The 27,064-nt window shown below is 33.4% G+C and overlaps 2 long non-coding RNA genes across 4 annotated transcripts; one reads left to right on the forward strand and one right to left on the reverse strand.

The window, feature by feature from the left end:
- Positions 1–1,207: 1,207 nt before the first annotated feature.
- Positions 1,208–19,738, reverse strand: LOC138703405 (uncharacterized). The gene is made up of 4 exons (XR_011333153.1): positions 19,301–19,738; positions 17,053–17,133; positions 5,951–5,996; positions 1,208–4,642 (listed from the first exon to the last, which is right to left on the reverse strand). It is a non-coding gene; the product is annotated as an uncharacterized lncRNA (long non-coding RNA).
- Positions 19,739–19,888: 150 nt separating this feature from the next.
- Positions 19,889–26,051, forward strand: LOC138703406 (uncharacterized). 3 transcript variants are annotated; one of them, XR_011333156.1, is made up of 5 exons: positions 19,889–20,552; positions 21,516–21,672; positions 21,779–22,028; positions 22,291–22,845; positions 23,095–26,051. It is a non-coding gene; the product is annotated as an uncharacterized lncRNA (long non-coding RNA). The 3 variants fall into 3 exon arrangements; XR_011333155.1 differs by lacking the exon at positions 19,889–20,552 and having other exon boundaries at positions 21,101–21,672; positions 22,291–22,416; positions 22,638–22,845; positions 23,095–26,050; XR_011333154.1 differs by lacking the exon at positions 19,889–20,552 and having other exon boundaries at positions 21,101–21,672.
- The last annotated feature ends 1,013 nt before the right edge of the window (positions 26,052–27,064 follow it).

The following is a 27,064-nucleotide window of genomic DNA, read 5'->3' on the forward strand; positions in this document are numbered from 1 at the left end:
TACTTCTGGTGATAATTAGTGATACTGCGCGATATATCGTAAAGGCAGAGAAAAATCTGAAAGTTAGTTCGTGTGTATTAATTTAATCATAAGCAGTAATTTTGGTTGTCGTGAAATGGATCGATCATTCCTGTTGCGTTTCTGGTTTAAGTCTAACTACTGCAAAGCACCACATAGTCTACTACAGTTTTGAAGTTCCTGAAGAGAAAATATTAAAGGAAAAATGATCATTTCGAACCTAAGTTTGAGGATAGGGAAGATGCTTTCCCTGTGCAAAATGGTGAACCTAATCACGTTTCAAGGAAAATTCCAAACCTGACTAATGTTTATACCACAATATTTCCTATTCAAGCAATATATATCACAGCGAGATTTAGCAAAAACAGAAAAGATTCTGAAGAGCTTGTGCAGCAGATATTACAGAGATGAAGATAATTTTAATGAATAGTGTTAACAAGATATCATAGCATATTCTAAATCTTTCACAAGTGAGATTGAGGGAAAATATGTTAATCCATTTATAGCTATCATCAAGGAAGATCACAGCCTTTTCATTAAATTAGATGATGGTGGTATAGTGACGTTTTATCTATGTCAGTGAGTTTTAAAGTGTCGAGTAATTTAGATGTGAATGTTTTTGACAAAAATCTGTGCTTGTCCATAGGATCAAAGTGTTAGGTTTGCTGAAACTAAAATCTGCAAAGTTAGATGAATTTAATCTGAAGGATCTTGCAGTTACGATTAGCCAAGAAAGAGTTGCTGAAAAAAATTGAGACAAATTACAATCTACATTGGACAAAGTGCCACAAAAATAATTTAAATTTTCAAATCCAAAATTAAACAACTCATATGACAGACTTCCCTAGTTATAGTCTATGTACCATGTATTATGCCCCAGGGCTAAAGAGCGCCCTGTAGCATTATTTCCTGTGGAGGATTAAATGTGAAACAGGAACAGTGTCAGCGGAATACACAGTTAAGACGTGCAATGCAATCCCAGCTTGCAAAGTAAATAGATGCTTAGCCAGCGTTATAGAGTTTGTCGCGCGTGTGGTAAATCACTGGCTACGATAAAAGTATTCTTACGCCACAGATCATTGCTGGACTAATCGCATTGGTCCAGTAGAACAAAGCATGCATTTTAATTGGTTAAATTATATCACGCATTGTTCAAACTCTTTTCTTATGCGTAGTCTCATCAAAGCGACTTATCGCTATATTGTATTATATCAAATTAAATGTAAGAGATGTTTGATTAAGACGACATCTGTAAGCACGTGAAATCAAAAGGGGTTTTAAGCCCATCTCACCTGGTGGATGGCGTGGTCGGTACCCCGGGCGGGAAACCAATAACAAAACATAAAAAGTGTTGGTGAGGAGATTCCGGAGGTAGTGAAGATTTTCAGGGAGTGTTAATCGAGAGACTTGGTAGTGGCATGGCATCAGCCAACGAGATACCTTGTAAGTAATTAAACTTATATGTACATTGTGTAAATATTTAATAAATCTAGTAGCATTTTATTCGTGTGTAATACAGTCTAGACCTAAGTTCAGTAACCATGTAGTTTTCCTATAGTATCCTGAGAGCTCCAGCTCTTCAAGTAAAATAGTTTCCATTGTTGAATAAAATGGTGGTGTCAGAAATCCTGTTATGTATGAGCAGAAGTCGAACGCAGTAGCCATCCGGTTAGCAAATAGTGCGACCTAAGTGACGGATGCAAAGTACATGTATTGTAAAGCAAGTTTACTTCTTCCCTAAGTATATTATTACTCTCAATCTTATCTTTGTTATTATATCAACATTATTTACTACTAATTATACTAATAACAATATTAATTCATCACCAATCTCTACATCATCTCTTTTCCAATCTAAAATTGTGATATAGATTATCTCAGTTATTACTAGTATTATTGTTACTAACTTTATCACTATCATCTTTATGTAGCCTACTTTTTAAGTATCTTATTCTGGTGTTTAAATGATAATCTACAAAGTTGTATATCTGTGATTTATGTATGTTTTTGTCTATCTAGTCTTCTTAAGAATGTGATCCTAGTATAATAATTTTAAAATTTATTTTAGAAACAACAGAGACTTTTATTTTTGTGAATTATGTATAATACATGTAATACTCTGGTATCAGAATGGTAAATTTTAACTCAGAAAATAACAGATATGTTTATGAATTATGTAAAATGTTACGTCATTTTCAAGTCTTTTTGTCAAAATGAAACTGTCCCCATACACGAACTTTGCTCTTTCGGGGTACTTTCATGTAGCATTTTTATGTATAATATGTTATTACTAAATAAATAAATAAATTGCGTAGCTAGTTTCACAAGCATGAAAGTTTTGAAAAAGTTAGGGAAGAATGAGAAATGTACTGATTGTAAGCAAATGAAAATATGAAGATGTGATCTCCAACTGTGACAGGGAGAAACTTCTTTCCTACTTCGGTGAATTAAACAGAGGTGGATTGGAAGTGTCCTTCCTCTTTCTTGAGGTCTTCATGCTATGAAATTTATCAACTCATGTAAGTAGGCCTACTGATCAGCATCAGTTATGAGTCTGGATTAAGTACTGATCAGCATCAGTTATGAGTCTGAATTATTGGTTTTAAAATCAGAGGGATCATGTGATAACTAGAGCAGAGAATGTGAAGCACTACAAAATGAATGTTGCAACAGAGCATGGGTTTGAACCCCACCACACGCGTCACTTGTGTTGGCAGAGATTACTGTGCTGTGTAGAGAGGGTAGCTGGTAGCGTCAAGTGCAGTACAGTGAAAGCAATCGTCAATACAGACAGTTAATATCTCCACACTTAGACGTGCACTAATGAAATGTGAACATGACGAAAAGTTTCCTTGTATTTTGAGCCAAGTTTTCAATCAAGAAATGTGTGATGCATTGGTATCAGCAGATATACCACTTAACAAGCTTAATAACAAAACTTTGGGTAATTTTTTTTTTTTTTTTTAAATACACTGGGAGATCAATTCCAAATATTTCTACACTACACAAGACGTACGTTCACATAAGTTATGATAGATGTATGGATCATACACGACATGCATTAAAGGATAAAAAAAAATATATAGATCTCACTTGACAAGACTACAGATTCAGTTGGTCGACATGTGTTTAACGTCACTGTTGGTGCAATGGATACAAGTTGTTGCACAAAAGACCACACCTTGCATGTGAAACAGTAGATATGGTGAGTGTTGTTTGGATTAGCAGAAATAAAAATTAAGGAAATTTAGTGAATAAAAACATTTACAGCGTAACAACTCAACAAAGTACAATGCCAATGCTGACATAAGTTATAAATCACTTTCTTTCTATGATTATAAAACCGTAATTTTCTTTTGTTTCTTTTCTAATCTGCATTTGAAATAAAAATAAATCTTCTATGGACTGCTGCACAGCCCCTTCACTGTAAGTTCATACAGATATCTCATGTGGTAGTTATATGAAGAAGTTGTATTTTTGTCATTTTATTGAATGAAATAAATAACACAATTCAAGTGTTGTTTAACCTCACTTAGCTTCATATCTGAGATAAGGATAGCACACCATCTCCAGATGCACCATCAGAATCTCCAGCTTCATTTATAATTTTCCTTTCATTAGATCATCGAGCCAGTCAATCTCTTCTGCAATGGCAGATTTTTCACCACCCTTAATCAGTGTCTCATGATACTCCTTGATTTCAATTTTATTTTTCCAATCTCTACTTCAACACTGCTGTCAATACAAAACTTTCTTGCATGCTTTGATTAACGAAGAGGGCACTATGTCATTCTCTATGGCCACAAAATTGAAAATCATAGATTTGAATTTGCATAACTATATTTTGCAATGTTTTCCTGGCCCTAGCAATACAAACTACAGTATACGAAAACTTAAGCTTCATGGGACTACAAATATTTTTATATTTTCTACATCAAATTTTATTTCTTCAAAATACCTGTCCAGATTAAACAATATCCAGTTTATCAAGGTCCGACTTAGCAGGATCTTCTTCAGTTTCTGGAATTTCACGAAAACTTCGAAATCGACATTTATAGGATCACAATATCTAAGATGGGAAGTAAATTGAGAAAGCAAAACTAGAACAACATCAAATACTCTACTCAAACAATTTTAAATAATTTCATAAAACGATATTGATAAGCAACCAAAATTTCTTTCCATTATTTTCTCTGAAAACAAATGGGCGTACAGTCACACGCCACACACAGTTTTTGTAAACTGTTTAACTGTGACGGTGTACAACTACCATTAGACTCTGATCATGACCCAGTTCAATCAATTTCAAGCACCTTCTCAAAGGAGAAAGTATTGATCACAAAAACTGCACTACTGCAAACTTACACAAACTAAACACTGTACTATAATGTCTTTTAACTGTTCTCATATATTAGGCTATATGAGAAGTTGTAAATACATACAACTGCCACTATTAACACAGTCATTCAAAAGTACAAAAACAGAGACAGAACTGTTCGACATGGCAACTAAACCTAAATTTAGAAAACGAGTACCAGTGCTTCAGGCTGACTGACAACCTACAAGTAGAGGAGTATTTAGCAAGGAAATATGTTAGGATATGTGCACCATAATAGTTGATTTGCTGAAACAATAACAAAGAGCTTGCATTAGAACAAAGTTACTCAAACATCTCCTATTCTACTGTTCTAAGGTTATTTAAGTACATTCCACAGTGCCCTCTTATGAGCAGTGATATCTGTGACATTAGCAGTTTTAAGTAGAACAAATTATACAGTATTAATTTCAAACATTGGTAGATACAAAATGTATATCATATGAAGAATATTTTAAACCATGGTTCCCTTCAAGATTAATGTTAGTACATGTTCAATTTTGCAGCAGCTTCAAGACACGTTGGAAATAATACAATATTAAATAAGATAGAATAATAGAAAATTTCAGTTATAAGTAATTACAAAATTCAAGCATAAAAAATTATTTATGGACATCAGTTAAGAGGAAACATACCATATTTTATATTTTATACAATATTATAGGACTTAGCATCACGAAAAAACTATATAATGAATTAAAGGGTTACATAAACCTACATCTTTGGGTCAAAAAAATTTATCATTTTTCTTATAGTAATTGAACATTTAATTTAGTTTTAAGTGTGAAAGAAAATTTATGATATATATAAAATTGACCAAGTTACGATTCCTCAAACATATACTCTCAAGAGTCAAAAAATTGATTTTTCATTTTTCTTATACTGTATTAATTTACTGTAGAATGTACTTTCAGCTTTATAATTGTGAAAGTTTCATATATATCTGTAAAACCAACAAAGCTATGCAATACATGTCCTGTCATGCAACCATAATACCAACCAGTAATCTGTAGGTTTATTGCTCATTTTCTCCAAACTGTTTAAATCGTATCTTATACAGTTTTTTTTTTTTTTTTTTTTTTTTTTTAGATAATTGCGTGAAATTTTGTGTGGCCCTTTCTCTTAATTAAGATCAACAATGAGCTTCGTGACTGTAGCTATTTATCCTACCTTTAACAGAAATGTAGAAACAAAAATTTTCAATGAAAAATTTCTTTATAATTTAAATATATGAAAGAAAGAAAAAAGTCTCACCTCTTGCAGTGCAGATGTTCTAACCACTGAGCTAAGGCTCTGTTAATATGAATGTTATCTTTAAGGCAAAAAAGAATTATTACTAAAAATCTTGGAATTAATTTTTTAAAGAGCAATTTGGTACAAATTGCAAAATGAAAATTTAGAAAATTCACAATTCCAAAAACATTTTACATAGGCAAATATTATTTTTTTTAAATTGAAGAGCAATTTTCAAACATTAAGCATACATACAATCCGAGAACTAACACTATTACAAAAATGATGCAATGGCTCTAGATATATAACGCATGCATTACTCACCACACTGCAGGACCTCCCACTTCTCTGTGCACTGCCTCACAATGAGCTGCAAAGAAACACTTGAAGTCAGAAGAATACAGTTACTTCAGAACTGTTATTAGTAAAGACAGAATTTCCATGCAAATGCATGTTTTTTATATAAGGCTACTACTCTTCCCAAACTCAGACAGAGTTGCTCACATCTGTAACATTCTCTCAAGTTGCACGTGTCCCCTGGGTAGGGCAAAATGAACAATAATTCTGGCCACAAATAAAACTATAAGTACTTAGACATTAAGTATCAAAATTAAAACTAAGTAAGCATAAATATTACATAAATATAATCAGGAATCACAAGGGAAAAAATGGGCAGAAATAAATTAATTAAATAAACAGCCTAAAACCACAGTCTAGTATATACAGTCAAGAAGCTTGAGTTTATGAGGTTACTAGGAACAATAGGCTGTACAGTACTATTTCACATTGTCTGTAATGAGGCGACAGTAGCGATCCTAGTGGTTAGTAACTATCTATGGATGCATATTCACTACGTATTGAGCTTCGTGACTATATACTAGACTGTGCTAAAACCTAGAAAGGAAGCCATAGCTATTTTCAGGTTGAACATAGGACATGACTACATTGCATCATATTTTTGCAATATTGGAATTTACAACACAGAAGAAAGTCCACTGTGCAACATACCAAGATCATCAATGGACAAAGAACATCTGCTTCAGTGCACTAAACTGAAGAAAGAAGAGCAGCAGTGCAGAAATCTGAGCGCTCTTTACTGGGAGGCAAGAAAAAAAAATTGGATTAAATGGTCCCAAAAGTGGCAATTGAAAGCAACAATTCTTCTCAAACTTTGTAAATGTCCGTTTCATGGTTTAGTGACTTGGAATAACTATGCTTTTCCCATGCATATTGGCATGTTTTGGTCTTTTCAGGGATAAATACATGCATAGTACATGTTTTTAAGATCTTAGGTTTAATGACGCATATTTAGAGGTTTATCTTGGATATTATGTCCATTTTTTTAGTTTTAGTACTTATCTTACATTAAATCACATAAACATTTTATTTCAAAAAGCATATGACTACGAGAGATGATTTATATAATATTCTTATTGAATCTGGTATTCCCAAGTATTTAGTTTGATTAATTAAAATGTGTCTCAGTGAAACGTACAGCAGAGTCCGTAAAGGCCAGTTTCTGTCAGATAATTTTACAATTTACTGCAGACTAAAGCAGGGAGATACACTATTACTACCTTTACTTTTTAACTTTGCTCTAGAATATACCATTAGTAAAGTCCAGCATAACAGAGAGGGTTTGGAATTGAACAGGTTACATCAGCTGCTTGTTTATGTGGATGATGTGAATATGTTAGGAGAAAATCCACAAATGATTAGGAAAAACACGGAAATTTTACTTGAAGCAAGTAAGGAGATAGGTTTGGAAGTAAATGCCGAAAAGACAAAGTATATAATTATGTCTCGTGACCGGGGGCCATGAAAACCATTCTCACTGCAGCTATGGAAGCACTCTTAAACTTGACTCCATTAGACACAATAGTAATGGAGGAAGCGAGAATGGCTCTCTACAGGCTGCAACATTCTAAGCAACTGAAATTCTCAGATGTAGAGTCAGGTTTGCTGGAATTCAAGAGATTTATGAAGATGACACTCTGTGTAAGGAATCAGAACATATTAATCCTATTCGACATTATACAAAGAATTTCAGAGCCATCACTGATTCTGAACTTTGGAAAAACAAAACTCCAAAATTTCCTGAGAAGTCTTTGATGTGTGCTTCTCTTCCACTTAAGGCTGTACAAAACTAATGCAGCATACCATTACATTAAACATTTCAAATCAAGTTAAATATGTAATATAAGCATTCATTTGATCACAATGGCTTTGCACTTATTATAAATAGTCACTTATAAACTCCAGATCGCCTATACTGTTTGGTCAGGACGAGTCTGTGTATATTACGATGAATACTATTACTACATAAACGTGAAGCAGTTACGAGATGATACGAGATCCAAGACAGACTCAAGAACTGGATCAGGAGTCTATGGCATCAGATCATCAGCTTAAGCTTTCCCACTGTTTTTCAAACAGAAATATACGCCATTATTCAATGCATTCCTGAAAATATAAGAAGAGCTTATATAGGGAAGCAGATTCTTATATTCTCGGACAGCCAGCCTGCCCTTATGGCTTTAAACAGCCATATTGTTACTTCAGGACTGGTTTTTAATTGCCTCAATATACTTTCGACCCTGGCAGAACAGAATGAGGTTAAACTCATCTGGGTACCAGGACATTGTAGTATTGAGGGAAATGAAAAAGCTGACGAACTTACAAGACAAGGTGCAGCTACAAAATACACTGAACCAGAGCCGGTTGTTGGAATACATAGATGCTCTGTCAGTGAGGCAATTAAAAAGTGGTCCAAGGCTTAACACTACAAAACCTGGATCAAGACACCAGGTATCAATCATGGAATACAATTTCTTATTAGACATGCAACAAAAGAGCTGAAATATTACTTCAATGTAATAGATTTCAGCTAAGAGTAATTGCAGCTTTTCTCACAGGTCATGCTCCTGTGAAAAAGTATCTTAATATAATGAATATGCTTCAAGACAACCTAGACTATAGATTCTGCAAGAAGGAGACTGCAACAGCCCAGCACATCATTTGCTCCTGCGATGCAATGGCTTGCAGAAGATACTTTATCTTTGGAAAGAATCTCTAGAACCAAAAGATTTTGAGTTCTATATCCGGACTGTACACCTTAATCAAGGTAACAGGGCTGATGAATTGGTATTAAATCATTAACAAAGGTAGCATAATAAGCCTAAGACTGCAGAGTGTCCAGAGTAATGACAGTCCTAATTGTGGGGGAGGAGTCTCGTGACCAGAACATAGTACGAAATGGAAATATAAACATTGGAAATTTATCCTTTGAAAAGGTGGAAAAATTCAAGTACCTTGAAGCAACAGTAACAAATATAAATGACACTCGAGAGGAAATTAAACGCAGAATAAATATAGGAAATGCCTGTTATTATTCAGTTGAGAAGCTTTCATCATCAAGTCTGTTCTCGAAAAAACTGAAAGTTAGAATTCATAAAACAGTTATATTATCGGTTGTTCTGTATGGTTGTGAAACTTGGACTCTCACTTTGAGAGAGAAACAGAGGTTAAGGGTATTCGAGAATAAGGTGCTTAGGAAAATATTTGGGGCTAAGAGGAATGAAGTTACAGAAGAATAGAGAAAGTTAGGCTACACAATGCAGAACTGCACATATTGTATTCTTCACCTAACATAATCAGGAACATTAAATCCAGACGTTTAAGATGGGCAGGGTATGAGAATGTATGAGTGAATCTAGAAATGCATATAGTGTTAGTTGAAAGATCTCTGGGAAGACCAAGGCGTAGATGAAAAGGATAATATTAAAATAGAATTGAGATGGTAGGGACTGGATTAATCTTACTCAGGTTGGCGGCAATGAACCTTCGGGTTCCTTAAAAGCCATTTGTAAGTAAGTAGGCCTAAATACTACATTTTACAAATATTACCTCCTGAGCTTACAATATTTGAGTATATGTACTGAAACATATATGTGAAAGGACTAATGGTTTGCAGTGCTACCTGAGAACTCTTGGACCTTACCAGCTAATCCCTCTTTGTATTGTCACACTGTAATTCTAAACCTCAACTCTTGTTTTATACAAGCCTCATCCTGAGGCTAAACTATTAGAAGAATGCCTACTATGCATCCCTCTCATACTCAGTAAGAGTAGTTTGGCGACAATACCACTAACATACTTCCCCTTACATACCTTTAATTTGGACTGGTAGTATGTCTTTATATCCTTAAGTACATTTTATTTGTGAATTGCTGTATTAATGTTCTGTGATGAATTGTGAAGTATAAAGTGTTGCAGTGCCCGTGATTAAATGTTTGAATGGTCAAACTTTGCAAAATTGTCTATCTCAACAACTAAGTTGGAAACTCTGAGTCTATCACTTGTCGATTCCCTCGAAGTTATTGAAGACATTCAAAAGTCTTTAGGTTCGACTATTTGGATATGGGTACATCATCTGAGACAAACTGGACAAAATCATTAATGGAAATCCTGATTATGAACATGTGTTCAAAAAAAATCATTATTTGTGATGAAAATGTTGAAGACAAAGAATTTGACCTCACTTCATCTCAAATTTCATCATTCAAATATGCGTCTGTTACTCTTTATATTGTAGAAACATTATGACAGAAATGCATGAACTTGACTGCTGAAAATTTGGAAAGACTGTTAGTAGTACAATGTACCATTAAAAAATAAAATTTACGTTTCTATTTTGATAGTGCATATTTTTAGTATTTCTCCCCTCTTCATTGCACATATTTGCTCATTTGACAGTGCATAAATGCACGCATATTTTACGATTTTATAATGCATGATAATCTTGTCTCTAGTTATTAGTATTACTTTAGTTGTATTAATTCATCTATGACTTGAGATGGTTGACAGTCAAATTTAATCAATAACACTAACAACTTTGTTAAAACTTTGCAAATAGCAAGCTGTGGAAGATGTCTACCTATAGTGATTCAAGCAAAAGGGCCATTTAACCATTTCTCTATGCACTCACTGTTAAAATAACTAGTATTGACACTGGTGATCCAGCAGAGCCTCTATACTGTTGTAAGGCTGCATGCATCAGAGTTTCACCTAGTGTCCTGAAGAAATCATTCACAATGTTGTTTTAAGGTAGGCGCTCACTTGGCCATATCCCTCTGTCCGCAAGACCGGATTCCGATCAGAATTCTTGCCAGAGAATTCTAAATGGATTTTGATACAGTCCAAGATCGAAATATAGAATGTCATGACACATTATACAGATTGCAAGGCCTCCAATCGCGGTAATATTGAAGGTAAAAGTTATTTTATAGGTTCAACAGTATGAAGAGTGTTATGAAATTAGAATTAAAGCCATGTAAAATGGAGAACATATGGAATGAGATTGGGAAAATACTAAATTAACCAGGTATGTCCTTCATAGTTTATTTAAGTTACAGAGCTATTCATTTTATTTCCAGGTTCAGTTCAGAACACTGCAATGGAGTAATGTGCTTTAGCGGTAAATTACAACACTGTATGATTATTCATTCGAAAATGCGAACAATGGGCGATACTACAATAAAAATCCGAATTAAACAAACGAATCTTTTCTGGTAAGTGAGTGCCTACCTTTAGACTCCAATGTTATTCATTGGTGCTTCCAACTGGGAGCCTCTAGGTTTGCTTTTAGATGTTAAGCCGCTTCTTAGTCTAGCATCTTATTCGTGACCTGCCTGGCATGAGTAACTCCACCAGTGCTATGCATTGCCAGTATAGCTCATGAGTTCATTGATGCACTCAAGCTCCACTACCAACTTCAAAGTTTTGCAGCATCTAGAGGACTTTGTGTAGTTAGAAATGGTATACTGTGGTGTGTCAGTTTGCAAATTGATGGACAATACAGAATATGACATGTTTCATCATTTCCCACAAGAGGACATACAAAGAAAGAAGTGGTGTTCAGCCATTACTCAGTCTCTGTAGCAGACATTTCAAAGAAGCTGATTTCAGCATTGGCATAACAAAAAAATGCCTCCTTGCTATTGTAATACCATCTGTGTGAGTATTTCCCAAAACATGAACAAATTTCTTCAAACATAAATAGGGGGCACAAAAGAAAATCATTAATAATAATAATAATAATAATAATAATCTCTTTATTTATACTGGTAGAGTTAAGGTCATAGGGCCTTCTCTTACACTCTACCAGGTCACAAAGTAAACATGCAGTGAAAATTTAACAAAAAGTTAAAGAACAGAATACTAAAATATTTAATCTAAAATAACACTATAATATGCTTGGCATATAACCTTCGTCCTCAATCAGTAATGCCCAATTAATCAAATATTTTATGATACAGGGTGCTTCGTAACTGCATTAATTTTCATTTTATTACATCAGGGTAAACCTAGTAACAGAAATTGTAATGACTCTCCATAACCCAGTCGTGTTCAGTGTATATGGCTACCTTTATGGCTACCTATTATGTATGCAGTGGTAGGAACAGGCTGTAGAATACAGAATACCTATCTCAACAAAGACAGTTAAAGAATACATATTTACTATGTTAACTGTTGGATTGAAGGATTGTGTGTTCAGAACTGGTCGAAGGCGATAAATTGGAAAAATCATATTAAAGAAATTACTCCCAAACTAAATTCAGCATACGATGAAAGGGTAATGGAACGGAGAAAAATTCTCTCCGGTGCCGGAATTTGAACCCGGGTTTTCAGCTCTAAGTGCTGATGCTTTATCCACTAAGCCACACCCACCCCAGCGTCTGACAGAATCGTCTCAGATTAAGTTCCAACTCTTGTGTTCCCTCTAGTGGCCACCCTCTGCACTACGTCATAGATGTCTAGGAATGTAGGACTGAAATCCACACATGTGCATGGAAATATCAGATGTACTTCGGTACATTAAAATAATATAAATTCAGCCTGTTTTGCTATTAGATAGTAAATATCAATAACTTAAAAACAATATACTTTGCATACTTCCACTCGCTAATGAGTTTTGGAATAATATTCTGGGGAAATTCCACAGACAGTAACAGTATATTCCTACTACAAAAAAAGTGTAATTAGAATAATAGTAGGTGCCAAATCTAGGGGATCATGTAGGACTATTTTAAAAAGACTACAAATAATGCCCATGTCAGTATATTTTTTCATTAATAATCTTCCTTGTATGTAATCATGAAAACTTTGTAACTAATTGAACAGTTCACAGAATAAATACGCATCAAAAAATGACTTTCCTACTCCATTGGCAAGTCTATCATGCTATAAAAAACGAGTAAAAATGTTTAATAGCCTCCTTATCAGAAACTGAAACTCAGAACATAAGATTATTTAGGGCCAAATTAAAGAAGTATCTAATTTCTCAATATAATAAATGAAACTCAGAACATAAGATTATTTAGGGCCAAATTAAAGAAGTACCTAATTTCTCATGCCTTCTATTCTATAGGTGAATTCATGACATTCAACAACGCTTCATGAAATTGATACCAAAGCTTTTCTTGTACTAGTGGACTATACTGTAAACCTCTTCTGTTTATATTTCAACTAGACTGTGACTATAAATTAAGACTTTATAGTAGTATTAAGTGTTTTGACTTATTCCATATTCTAGCTATGAAGCAATGTATAAATACCATGGAATGTTAATAAATACAATTCTTAGGCTTACATGGTTTCTTCCTAAAGTGAAAAAAAAACTGTGAGTTCTATGTCATAGATCTGCACATAAAATAACCTTATCACTATTAGGGGGCTCAAAGGTTGTAAATGTGATCACAACAACAAAAATTTCTCTCAACATTTCTCCCTCTTTTCAAAATTAACATCTTATTCAAGTATTCCTTTGTTGTGTGCTATTTAAAATCTTTCTTAAAATCCATAGATCTATAATTTGTGTTGGGCAAGCCTGTAGTCCAGGCAGCATCTATGAACCACACTTGTAGAGTTGGGGTGAAAAAAGCAAGATAAAGATGCTGCCATTGCACACAAAAAAAATCTTTAGATCTATGATTTCTTTCTTAAACTTTTGAAACCCTCAACAGATAATAATTATTTACATATAATAAATGCGTCACTCAGTTGTTATTCTATAGTAACTTTCGTAATGAGTAGGGGCAATATTTTTTGGTAATAGCGATATGTGCGAAATTTTCCACAATAGCTTTCTTTGTTACATTTATCCTTCCAGTTACCTAAAATACTGTATTTAAGCAAAGCAAACTCGCCAAATTTGGATCATTGTGCGAAATATGTCAATAACCACGAAATATACTCCCTCTATCGCAAAAACTATGAAATATGCACCAAAATTTTATTCAATAGTATTAAAAAATGTGAGGTTTTTGTTTTAGTTAATTTGTCAATTGCTTGGTGGTTGTTGTTTAGTCGACTGTCCGAAGACAGGTTTGAACCTCACAAGTGACACCAATAAGGCATCATTCATGAGGCAACTAGGCCAGGAGATAATGGGGTAAGATAGCGAGTTCCTTCCCTCTCCATTGCATACATCACTGACTAGCTACATATTACGCTAGGCAGACTTCAGATTTATACAAATAAAATTGTTCTTCCTCTGACACATATCGTCAAGTGAGATGTACTGCCTGATAATAAATGTACTGTACATATCAGCCAGAATCTCAATTAGAGGTAACTTGGTAATGCCAATATTTCTGTATTTCCTCTATGGATATTGTGTACACTCACTTCTACTATCTCTTATGGCTATCGAAAAAAGGTCGATTTCTGTAGTTAAGTGTAGCAAAAATTGAAAAAGAATGTTATTTGCTGCAGTATATTATGCAATGGAGGCCAATTTTCATGCAAAGAGATTTGGGGGGGACTAATAGTGGACCACAGTGAATTTGGTGTGAATTGTTTGCAGGAAGAGTGTTTCTCAACATCTAAGGTGGACAGTAGGGCGGAGTGAAAATATGAAGTTTATGGAATCAAAATGTAATACCAGGGAAAAGTTGTGGTTTGATATCATAAAGAATAGTGCAAAATATTTTTTCTCTAGCTTAATATTTAGAGGTGCCCCAAGAGCATCACATTTTGAAATTTTCACAAAATTTGGCCTTTCAAATTTTTTAATGAGGGAATATTCTCCAGAGGTTTAATCTGAACAGGAAAATACTTAAAAAATACATGTTAAAAGACTCTGCATATTTTTGGTCCCCTGTTATTTCATCTTGAAGTGACTTAGAAACCTCAATTTATAAGAAAATTGGGCATAATCACAAAACTCTTAGATATAATATAATATAATTAATGAAAATTCATTTTTCTTATGTTGCAGGGTATTTAAATCAGAATAGTGGCTCTAATTAATGCAAGAACTCTGACCTTCTGCCCTGAATTCGGAATGCCGGAGGGGCTGAACCCATCACAATTACCTACCTATCATGACATAATGAAATATTATCTAGGGTCAAAAATGAATTAAAACCTGACTTAAAATCAAAAGAACCTACTGTTGGAGAGATTTCAGAAAGAGTTGCTATCACAAGTAAGGAACTTTGAGTAAAGGCATCTATTCCGACAGTCAGTCATATAAGAATAGTACAACTGGTTCGTGCTTACCATAATGAATGCAGAAAAATACTGTATTCTGCAACCCTAATTTAGAGTCTTCCAAATAAAGTTTAAATATGTGATCTTACAGCAATTCACTAGCTGTATAATGAAAAACAAAATAATAGAACAAATATAGAAAAAAAATTTCACATTCCTAAGTAAAGAGACAGATTTTTGCAACTATTACATTTAGAAAAAAGATTAAAAAAAAAACAACTTCATGTACAGATTCACTCCACCCTAGTGGACAGTGAAGGGGACTTTTCTTCATACACTAAGATATTGACTGCCACACAAATCCTGCTTGGTATAGAATTTGGACGCACGCACGCACGCGCGCGCACACACACACACACACACACACACACACAAATTTATATTAACCATAACATAATAGGCTACAATCGAAGAGCTTTCTCCCAAAACAAGTTAAGTCCACAAAAATTTAAAAAGACTTTGCTATATTCTTAGTATTCTTTACAATCATCAGAGATCTGCTGTATGTTTTCCCTCGAAACTCACTTCCATTATGTAGATATTGAGGCAGAAATATGACTAATTCATGGAAAACAAGTTAAGTCCATACCCAATTTCCATTGAAATACTGTACTTAAAGTCCTTCCCGCATTTGGTAAAAAAACAGAAGTCTTTTGCATCTTCACATTTGTTCAGGAAACAAAAGTTCTTTGTGCATGCACATTTGTTCAAGAAACAGTTGAGTAACTACTGAGAATTTAGAAAATGTGTAGCAGAGAGATGCAGAGAAAACACATGTATGCTGCAGACATGCAGTACCGTGAGGGAGTCCAGTGTGGTACAACATCGTTCAAACAAATGTTGCACCGCTGCTGTACTGCTGCTGCACTGACCCATCAGGGACAGCCCTTAGGCATCAATGCACCGAACTATTAAGGTAAGAGAGATTGATGTGTTTGTCAGATTGATGCCTAAGTCGAAATTTAGGTTAGGTTAGATTAGGTTAGGTCATCTCGCTATTTTTTTGGAGAAACTTTAGACAATTTCCCACTGACATCCGCCATGTTGCCTTTTCTTGTGTTACCAACAGAAGTAACTATACCATGCCAGTTTGAAATTAATGTAGGCCATGAAAAAAATTCCTATACCGGTACTTCATCTATCATTATTTGTTATCAGATTATTCGAATGAGAACAAGCTCTAAAAACCTTAACAAACCAAATCTAACCTTCGTCATATTAATCAACGTTTCATATCGAATTTAGTATTTAGAGAATTATTACATATTAGCATTACTTTTGACGAGTTAGTATTTAGAGAATTATTACATATTAGCATTACTTTTGACGAGTTGTTTATGTTGGCGACATTGCTTATATCCAATTGTGTGTAAAAACGGCATAACTGCAGTAGTGTGAAATGGTCTAAGGAATAGCCCTTGTCTTTCTAAGTTATTTTGAAAAAGCCGGTCAAAAATTGTTTAAAAAAAATCGATGGACTGGATCTCCGCAATTAGATTCATATAATGTAAGGCTTAATGTGAATATAGGCTACACTAGCGTGAAACTTTCCTAATGTCACCAAAGTTATAACGGTATGAGAGGTAAGATACTTGAATGTGCATAAGCGAAGTGGGGAAAGGAACTACCTCAGAGCTCATTTAACCAAAACTTATTACAACATTAACATTTTCAGCATTATAACAAAACATGTATCGTAGTTTAACTGCGCAGTTCTCGGCAAGGACCATAACGTCTTTGGCAAAGACCTGCGCACCGGTATAATATCCGTAAACCAAACCGATAACAACTCTGTTGCAATAACGAGAAAGACAACTCCACTGTTATGAATTACACCTCACATTAAAAAACAATTTTAATTATTTACCCACCTGTACTGGTAGTGCTAGCCATTCTGAAGAGACGACATCACAGTATCTGGAATTAGTGGACGTGTTCCATGGTGAAGCACACTGAAACAATGATAACATCGACAGTAAAATCAAAATGTCATACCATCATTCACTACAGTAACCGTTGCTAAGCAACTATAATAACAAACATAACCGCAAAAATACTTGGTAACTATGGAAACATATTGTCATTGCATCATATTGTTGTACTTCAGCGTTTTACGATTGTGTACTGTTCTGGAGTTTATCCGTCGATTTTCGCTTGCATCATTAGGCCTAAATAGAGGCAAACAATTTCAACATTACTTTTTTGGGTATATACTGTTAACTGTAATCGCTCAATCAACTTGATCACTGAAGTCCTTCTCTATAACGATTTGGGCAATTTTTCAACTCGATGACGAACACAAAAATTTTGGGTCAATGTAGAGTATCCACTGCCTACTGAACGAATATTTCACATTTTTATCACTGCCAATGCTGCGCTATAAACCAATTTTCGGCAATCTAATGTAAAAGACTGCCTACAGATATTTGAAAACTTTCAGAGAAAATACACAAATTCAATCTTCTAACACGATTTTTTTGTTTTTATGAATTAAGTAATTTGCTGGGAGACATCGTTAGATATAGACCACTCTTACACTAAACCTGGAGTAATTTAATCTTACTAATCAGATATGATTCTACTTACTGTTTTTTTATATGCTCACCTATATGTAATTTCTATTTTATACATATTTCATTCTTATTTTCCATCCAAAGATCATTAAGAACGCTGAATATTACTTCATATCTCCTATCTTTCTTCAAATAGTGTTTATATGCCATGTTAATTTTCATTTGTTTTCATAAGTTAACAATGATGCACATTGGGAGCAATATAGGCTATAAGAAATTATTTTCCTACACAATCCACGCTATATTCACGTTGTTTTGAAATGATTAATCGAAGATGGTTTGCTTATTGTTTATTACACGCACATTAATTGTATGTAATTTCTATGCCATACGTTTTTTTTCTATCCCAAGATCATTAAGAATGGTGAATAATATTCATGCTTGTTTTCTGTATTTCTTAATTTTTATTTGTCGTTATTTACGTAAAAATGATGCGCCAAAAAATAGTAATAATTTCGTACTCACTCCACATCCCTATATTCACATTTGTTTTTCAGTGATTTATTAAAGAATGTACCGGTATTTAAAAGACTAATAATTTAGAAACATGTTACATAAATGATCCTTGTGCCAAAAGAGAATGCTCCCTGGACCAAATTATATTAAAGAATGTACCGGTATTTAAAAGACTAATTTAGAAACATGTTACATAAATCATCCTTGTGCCAAAAGAATGCTCCCTGGACCAAATTGTCGTATTTTGCAGTGGTCGTCAGTACTCCTGAAATGGATAATAATATAATATAATTATGTTGTACGTAGGAAGATCGATTATTCAATTGATAGGATATTTTATGAGGTTGTCATGACTTGAAATATCTATTGTCTATTGCTTTTATTTGTCAGAAGGCCTTGACTGACGAGTAGACAAGGACTGGCGGTCTTAGGGGTGGAGGTCGGGGTTTGGGATGGCCCATAAGCAACACGTTATACTAAATATGTTTAGCATTAGTGTAAAACTGGCCTATGTCTCCTATAGTGGGTGGGACATAAGTAACATTCACCAAATTTTGCTATCATTATTTGTAAACCTTTTCCCCCCCAACATTTGCCCCCTGCTCAAACAGGAGCATATTGAAAAATATCGCTCACGTTCGAAAATGATCATAATGTATCGGCTTAAATTAGAAACAGGCTATATTATTCAAATAAGTCATTTGCTATACGTCAGAATACCGCGTACTTATGTACAATAACTGTACCAATTAAAAAAAAAAAAAAACTTTATTGCTGGTACAAGGGTAAATAAAGGTAATTTGCTAGTAGACATCGTTGCATATAGACCACTTTTACACTGAACCTAAAATTTGTTTTTGCAAGATATACTAAAACTCTAACCTAACCTAACCTTTTCTTTACTCTGTGAGAGGTTATGTTAGTGTTTTGGTATACGTTCTATCCTAGGGTTCTATACACTAAGGTTAGGTTTAGTATAAAAGTGGTCTATATGCAACGACGTCTCCTAGCAAATTACCAAATGTAATTACTTACGCGGTATTCTGTTTTAAGGCACGTTATTGCCCATAAATAAACTATCCATATTCACCTCTGTATGATTACATTTCGGTAATTTCTGCATGTGTGGAACACAAGAAGTCGATGACTAACTTATCACAGTGACCACAGTGTATCATACACACGAAAACTAACGTCACACTTTGTAATGCCTATTTCCAAATAAGAAACCTAAAACTTGTTTCATTCTTCCCGATTATTCCCGCGTTCTGCAAATTCAGCATGCCAAATGCGGGGTTGCCAACTAACTATGCAGCTAGGAAAACCTCGCGGCGTAGTGAATGAAGTTCTTGAAAACAATTGACTAATGATGGAAAAGTCAATGAATAATGTATATGTTTCAGTATACTGCTGAAGTCGGTAAAACGTTCAGTTAATTCGGTACGTATACAATTCTGATATAACGATAACGAACATCATAAGAAACTCCGAAACGTCTGCAGGAAGTAACAAACACATCACGCCTCACGGTTAAACACGCCTTCACCATCAGTGTTGCCAACTCAGAATTCCATTTACCGCTGCACAAGCTTAAAAAAAACCACTAAACTGTAGTTAAAAAGCTCCAGATTTTTCTTAACACATCTTTTCCAAATTTGAAATACAAACTATAGGGAAGACCAGGTAACTTGATACCCTAAGGGTGAAACCTAACCATTTTTCCCCCATTACTACAAATGCTAGTGGATTATGGTGATTTTCTAGTTTGAAGGTTGAATTTTCTTTTGCCAACTTCGTTTCGAATTTCGATACGGACAAATACTATAAATGGTAGTGATTTTGTAACCGGTATGTTGGCAGCTGAGGCAAATATCGACAATATTTGCCGGTACTGGAGTTCCATGAAATTAAAATTGTACTAGATTTCTCAGCCGGTTACTGGAAGATAGTGAAATTCGAACTTATTAATAATTAATTAATATTAGTATTAATATTAATACATAATAGTTATGTTATGTGTTGCGTTGTGGTTATAATTCAAGAATAGTCAGATAAGTACGAATGAATATAATATACTTGGGCGTGATAATGCACGTGGGTAATGGATAGAAATATTATTTCAAATTTTAATGAATTTCTTTCGTGTTTAGATTTTTATTACTATGTCAAAAAAATGAAATAGTGTTGCAGTGACTCCTCCAAGGAAGAAAATGTGTGGCATTCAGAGTACGCTTCAGAAATCTGTAGTTCACGTGTATAATGAGTTGAAGAAAGAAGATAATGAAGAAGGAATTATGCTAACGGAGACAGCAATTACAACCAGAATAGGACAATTATTAGGAGTAAGTATTCTTAAGCATACATTTCAAAGTGGTATTCAGTTTTAGGAGTTTGCACTAATAATTTCATGACTGTGGGCAAACAAAACAAATTTTTAGGTTAGGCCTAATGTTTAATCAAGTCAGTGATTTTCATATTGCCAAACTAAATACATTTAAGATACTGTAATACTGCAGTAGGTGATAGCTTAAATACATTTACAAATTAGACGAACAAGTAATCAAACAGCACGAAAGTAAATTTCCAGTTTTCTCTTTTGGTATTAAATTAACCGTTCAGATCACAATTTACATGCCACATCGGCCGAAGAAAATACAAGTCATATTGTAATTATTAACTTGATATTGCAGCAAATATTACATGAATGTTGGCCTGTTATGGTGCTTAAAAATAATTCAGTTTTATATAATAACTATATAACATACTCTATAAAGCATAGGAACGTTGACTCTGGCTGAATAATTTATTCATGACTGGTCTAAGTAATATTAAATATGGTGTTTCTTCAGAAAAGCTACCCCACCCAAAGTACTTGTTAAGATATAACACTCGAGAGGACGAGGACGCACTACTGGGAAACTAACCATTTCTCTTCGTCCTGGACCTCTCGCATGTTATATTGGTAATTAGTAACAAGTTTGAGGGAGGGACTACAACAATGCATTAGAATATACAGGTAAGTGTCAAAGGATTTTTGTGCTGAAAGTATTTGTGGCTGTGCACTAAAACCACGTGTTCATCACTATGTAAATATCACAGAAATCAATTAAACAAAATAAAATTATGCCTTCTTTGGTGTAGCTTTTCTGGAGAATTACCTAAATATTAGCCTACTTAAACCTATCGTAGACCCAACCTAACATGTTGATCATTTTCTATTCATATAGCTGTAAATGTTGGTATTATGCATGAATTTTATGATATAACAATTTTTAGAAGTATTATGTTATTGTTTGTTATTACAGCTTGGCTTAACTACAGCCACGAAAGTGATAAATTCACACAAGGGGACCCCACTCGTGACACCAGGAAAACATAGACTACGTAAACATCCAGTGACTGATGCTGATGATTTTACGAAAGATGCAATTGCGAGATTTATTTATGACAAGTTACATAAAGGTAGGGAAGTTACAGGAATTATTGTGTTGATTTATGCAATGTAATTCTGATATTAGTCATAGGCCTATGTATAAAAATATGGCATAATTTTCATTTACTGTTACAGGGAAGTACTAACAGCAGCAAAAGTTCTGGAACATATGAATGATGATTATGAAACATATTTATTTAGAGTATCCTTATCATCGGTGAAAAAAATTTTGAAAGAGATGAAATTTCTATGGAGCAAAGGGGATCCTTATACACATGTATGAGAAAGTGATGTTATTCGTTTTTAAGAGAATATATAAGAAATGTGGAGCGTGAGAACCCTAAACCCGTAGTATTCTTGGATGAGACTTGGATTTTTATGAATGGTAAATTTCAATGTATTGTGAGACATTGAGTGATTGAATTTTTTACTAACAAATAGATTAACACTTATGTGGAATATGAAATTGCAATTAATATAGGCTACTAGTAATGAATTCAGGTGGGAACAACATGTTTTGCAATTAATAGTTTCATATTATAACTAGAGGTTAGTTATAAAATTCTTGAACGGTTTTCCTGTCTTTAAAATTTTTGTGTCTCTTAGAGTGTCAATGTGAATTGCTTTTCTCTCTCTGTTTTTTTAAGTATGATCACCCACTTATTCATGAAATAAACCAGGTGAAGTTTCCAGTGACATGAATGGTGTTATTCATAGACCAACAAATGAGGGTGGAAGATTAGATGCCGGAACGAAAGGTGGATTTATACTCGGTAAGTTATATTGATTTATATTTTACATAAATTTGGCAAGAGTAATTTTTTAAATCAGGGTACAAAAATATAAAAATTGGTGACTAAATAAAAACGTGGGAAAGCCTTTCACCAAAGAGGATCTCATGTCATGTCATGTTATGTTATGTTTTATTTTCTTTATTTAAATGCTGTGAATTCATGTGACGTAATTATATGCCCAGGTATAATTTTTATTGCAGGTGCTGATTTAATTTTTTCATGCAATTGAAAGAAAAGTCAGGACTACCATAGTGCTATGAATAGCCCTGTAGTTGAGAAGTGGGTGCAAACACAGTTGTTGACCTGAGAACATTAGGGCAATGCGTTATTGTCATGGATAGTGCTGCATATCATAGCAGACTTGTGAAAAATCAGCCAACAACAAAATGGAGGAAAGAACAGCTACTGGTGATTGCAACTGAATATAATAGATTTGTTGTACTAAATGATAAGAGTTGTACTAAATGATAAGAGTTGATGGTGTGAAATCACCTTTTGATATTACATTGCAATATTAATTTCCATACTTTACAGTCATTATTATTATTATTATTATTATTATTATTATTATTATTATTATTATTATTATTATCTTTACTACTACTACTACTACTACTACTACTACTACTACTTATAGATGCTACTTTTTTCTTTCAGGTGAAATTGAATCTACATAAGAATCCTAAAACAACAGAGCCTTGCCAATTACTGTTCTGAAGCGGCCTTGTCTTATGTGTTGTGTCTATATACAATTAATTCTTTCAGTTTTTTTTCCCCTTTAATGTAATGAAGTTGTTGGTTGATTGATACCAAGTGTTCAGCAGTTGATGTCATTTGTTATCTTGCACTCCAATATTTAACCAGATGATTGAAAGCTGTGTAAAGTTAAACAGTCAAGACAATGATCCATATCTTCATTGAGATTTCAGAAATGGCATGGGGAGATTCTGAAATATCAGTTCTTTGTAAATATTTGAGACAATCATGGCCTGTGATAATATGAGTACTGCCACTGTAGATTTTCATAGAAGTTCAGTTATTAAATTAGGTGTATTATTTTTACTATGTATTGTACTATATTTTTGTTTCGCTTAATTGATGAATTATATATGCTGTAAATTGAATAGTAGGCTGTAGGTCTATAGCTTAACTGATGAATTGTATGTGCTGTAAATTAAATAGTAGGCTGTATACCACAAGTGATGAATTGTTTATGCTTGTAATGTGAAGTAATTTGCATGATATTTATTATCAGTTTCTGTATATTTCAACTGATTGAATTGTTTATACTTTTAAATTGAATTAACTTGCTTGCTATGTATTATATTTTATAGCTTAACTGATGAATAATTGTTTAGGTTTGTCAATTTAATAATCTGAGTGCCATGTACTTCATATTTTTAGTGGAGCCACCAATGTAGCTTAGTCGGTAGACTCGTTGGCCTGCAAATTCAGAGCTGCACTCGAGGGTAGTTTGGATCCCCCATTTGGTCTGATTAGTTGGTTTCTTCTGAGGATTTTCCTCCATTGTGGAGCAGACGCCGAATGGCCTATTGCAATTTTTTCATTTGCTTTAGAATCATTCCGATTTTTGTTACCACATTGTCATGTTCTGATCTTGTTATTCTTTTAACAGTGTGGTAAGATGCAGGTATAGATAACCTTACAGTAATTTTGCTACCTTTCAGCTACCTCATTACCTCCCACTCCATAAAGTTCATGGATCCACGGAACTACCAGTCGTCGATGTAATTCGACCATTTTGCTTAAAATATTAAAACACTGTAAAATATTGAGATTTCATGCTGTTACGTCCATTACTGCAGCAAGAACATCTGATTTTGAATCTGATAGTATGACAGCCTTCTCAGATTTATGAAGTCGATACTGGAGATTTTGTAAGCTTAAAAGTGTATCTAAATTTTCACTATCAAAATTAGTCAGTGTTTGAAGTTAGTTAGTTAGTTAGTTAGTTAGTTAGTGGCGTTTAAAAAGGACGCGTCAGCTACTATGGCTATTTGCGCCCTTATCTAAAATCTTTCACTAAACACAAACACAATACAATAACCAGAATGTTTAAAAAGCTAAAAAGCGTTGTCACGGTTAAAATGGGGCAAACAAGTATTTGAATATAATTCCCTGTAAAAGGGAATATACTGGTATTGTACTACAACACCACTACATCTATGGCTTGGTAAACAGGATCCATCTATAAAAAATACTGTATGTAGTCACTCACTGACCAGATCATTTATCGTTTCTAATGATTTTTAAAATGTCTGGAGAAGTATCACATTTCTTAACATCATCTGTTAAAGTTAACTTATATACTATTCATTTTGAAATAACTTGGGATTGTGTTTTATTAGTAAAGTTTCCCTTAATTGAGCAAGTTTGAGTTCTCCAAGTAGAGTCAAAAAGTCTGTTGGGATTTTGGCTCAGTTTATTAATATTTGTGGACTGTAATTTTTTGTTCTAGACAACCATATTATCTGCAAATGATGAGATTATCATAAGATCTATTTCTTTAGTTAGACCATCGACATTAATATTGGAAAATGTATTCCTGAAAACAACAATGTGGGAAGCCCAGATGAATCTGTCTCTATTTACATATTTGTGACAATGAATCAAATAATCAAGTCACTGACCCAGTGTAACACTTTATCATGGACACCCTAAGTTTGCAATTTCTTAAGTGATTTATATCTACAGAGCCATATGATCCTTGAAAATAAATTAAAATTGTTAAGTTGTTTTGTTTTCTGTTTAAAATATCTTTAATATCTTGACTAAAATTTAAAATCTGTCCATTTGTTGAATGCAATTCTCTAATGTCAACCCAATAAAATGAAAGTTAGTTACTAGATTCCAGGAACCAATTCAATCTATGAAATCATCTCTTCCATAATTTTGGCTATCATACTAGTAAGTGGTATCTGTCGATAACTCGAAAAGATATTAGTTGAATAATTGCTTTTCAAAATTGATGTTATGATAGATTTTCTCCAGACAGATATTGTATTTTAGATGAGATTACAAGATAAAAGTAGTGAGTTTGCTTGTTTGCCAACATGTTTAAGAAAATCAGCATGTGTATTGTCTGGACTTGGAGATGTTTTGGGTCTTATGTTATTAAATTAATAGTAATATTCAGTTCTTGATTAAATATTGTTATATAAAGTAGATAGTAGATTTAATATTTCTTTCAGTTTTTCCTTAATAGTCTGACGTACACAGATAAAACTAACAACCACACCACCAACTAATCTAATAGAAATTAAAATATAATTAAATGTAGAAAAAGTAATTAAAATTATAAATACACGTAATAAACCATAACCCCCTAATTTCAACAATATACTATTTTATTCCCTTTTACAGCTTGTAGATAATTATTAATTATAGTTATTACTTATTAGCATAATATTTATTGAACTTATTGGCTATTTCACTTCGTTTGAAAGAAGTTATTGTGTACAAAAAGCATTTTTTGATGATCGTTTCATGCTGTATGTTGTGTATAAATCTATGATTTCTGGCCATCTGTTCTGTGTAATCCATCTTTTGTATAGAATAAATAAAATATTCTTTTGGTAGTAATTATTTTATTAATTGAGTATTTAATTTTCACCAGCTCACATTTCTTGAATCATTTGCTTTTTCTTATTTAAATTTAGGACACAAGAGCCAAAAAGAGACTTCACAGTTATGTATCATACATTTTTTCAATGACAGACGTGGAGTTGCAGAAATAATAAGTGTAAGTGTAGCATTATTAAGCAATTTACAAACAAATGAAATCTTTAAAAAGGTATCTAGAAGTGAAATTACTTATGGCTTTTAAGGACCAAAATTATTTTTGTAAGTTGATTTATTATTATTTCAGTTTTAGCATAGTTGTATTATCCATTTCCTTACTAATTTCAAAAGATAATCAGAAGTTCATTCGAATTCCAACCAAAAGTCAATTGGTTATTAATTTATCTACCTTTAGGAAGTACAGTATATGTATGCTGGAATCTTTGAAGTGAAGTGACAATAATTTAATTGGTCTTGGAACAGATTTGATTCTTGAATATTATATACTATACTTTGTTGTATATTTACGTCTAGTAACCTATTAATGCTAATACTAATACTAATGTAAAGGAATAAAAGAATAGAACATAGCAATACATTTCTCATTATTATTGAAACTATTTAGAATAACCTTCCAACATTAAGGTAAAGTACGGTGAGTAAAGAAGTCATTCAGTACATAGGATCGTGATTTTACTACATGTGGTGATATCTGGTAACAGTTGGCAACACTGACAAGGCGGAAATATTTGCTGTTTGGGAACTGAACTTACGTGATCCTCACTATATATAGTTTTAGGAACTGGAGAATTTTAGGTTTCAAATTTTAAAAAATTCTAATATTTATAATACTCTGGAAATTGAAATAACACTTACCTCTGCCCAGAAGCTTGTTGTGAATGGCAATATTATGTTGTCGAACAACAGAAAAACACTCGCTACTCTTTTTGTGTGTATAATTATCAGCATGGGTAATTAAATCTGAGTATTTTGCATTTAATATCACCTTACACCATTTACACCGAGCTTTTGAACTATCACCGGT

Source organism: Periplaneta americana, chromosome 7 (assembly GCF_040183065.1).
Source record: "Periplaneta americana isolate PAMFEO1 chromosome 7, P.americana_PAMFEO1_priV1, whole genome shotgun sequence".
NCBI classification, from domain to species: domain Eukaryota; kingdom Metazoa; phylum Arthropoda; class Insecta; order Blattodea; family Blattidae; genus Periplaneta; species Periplaneta americana.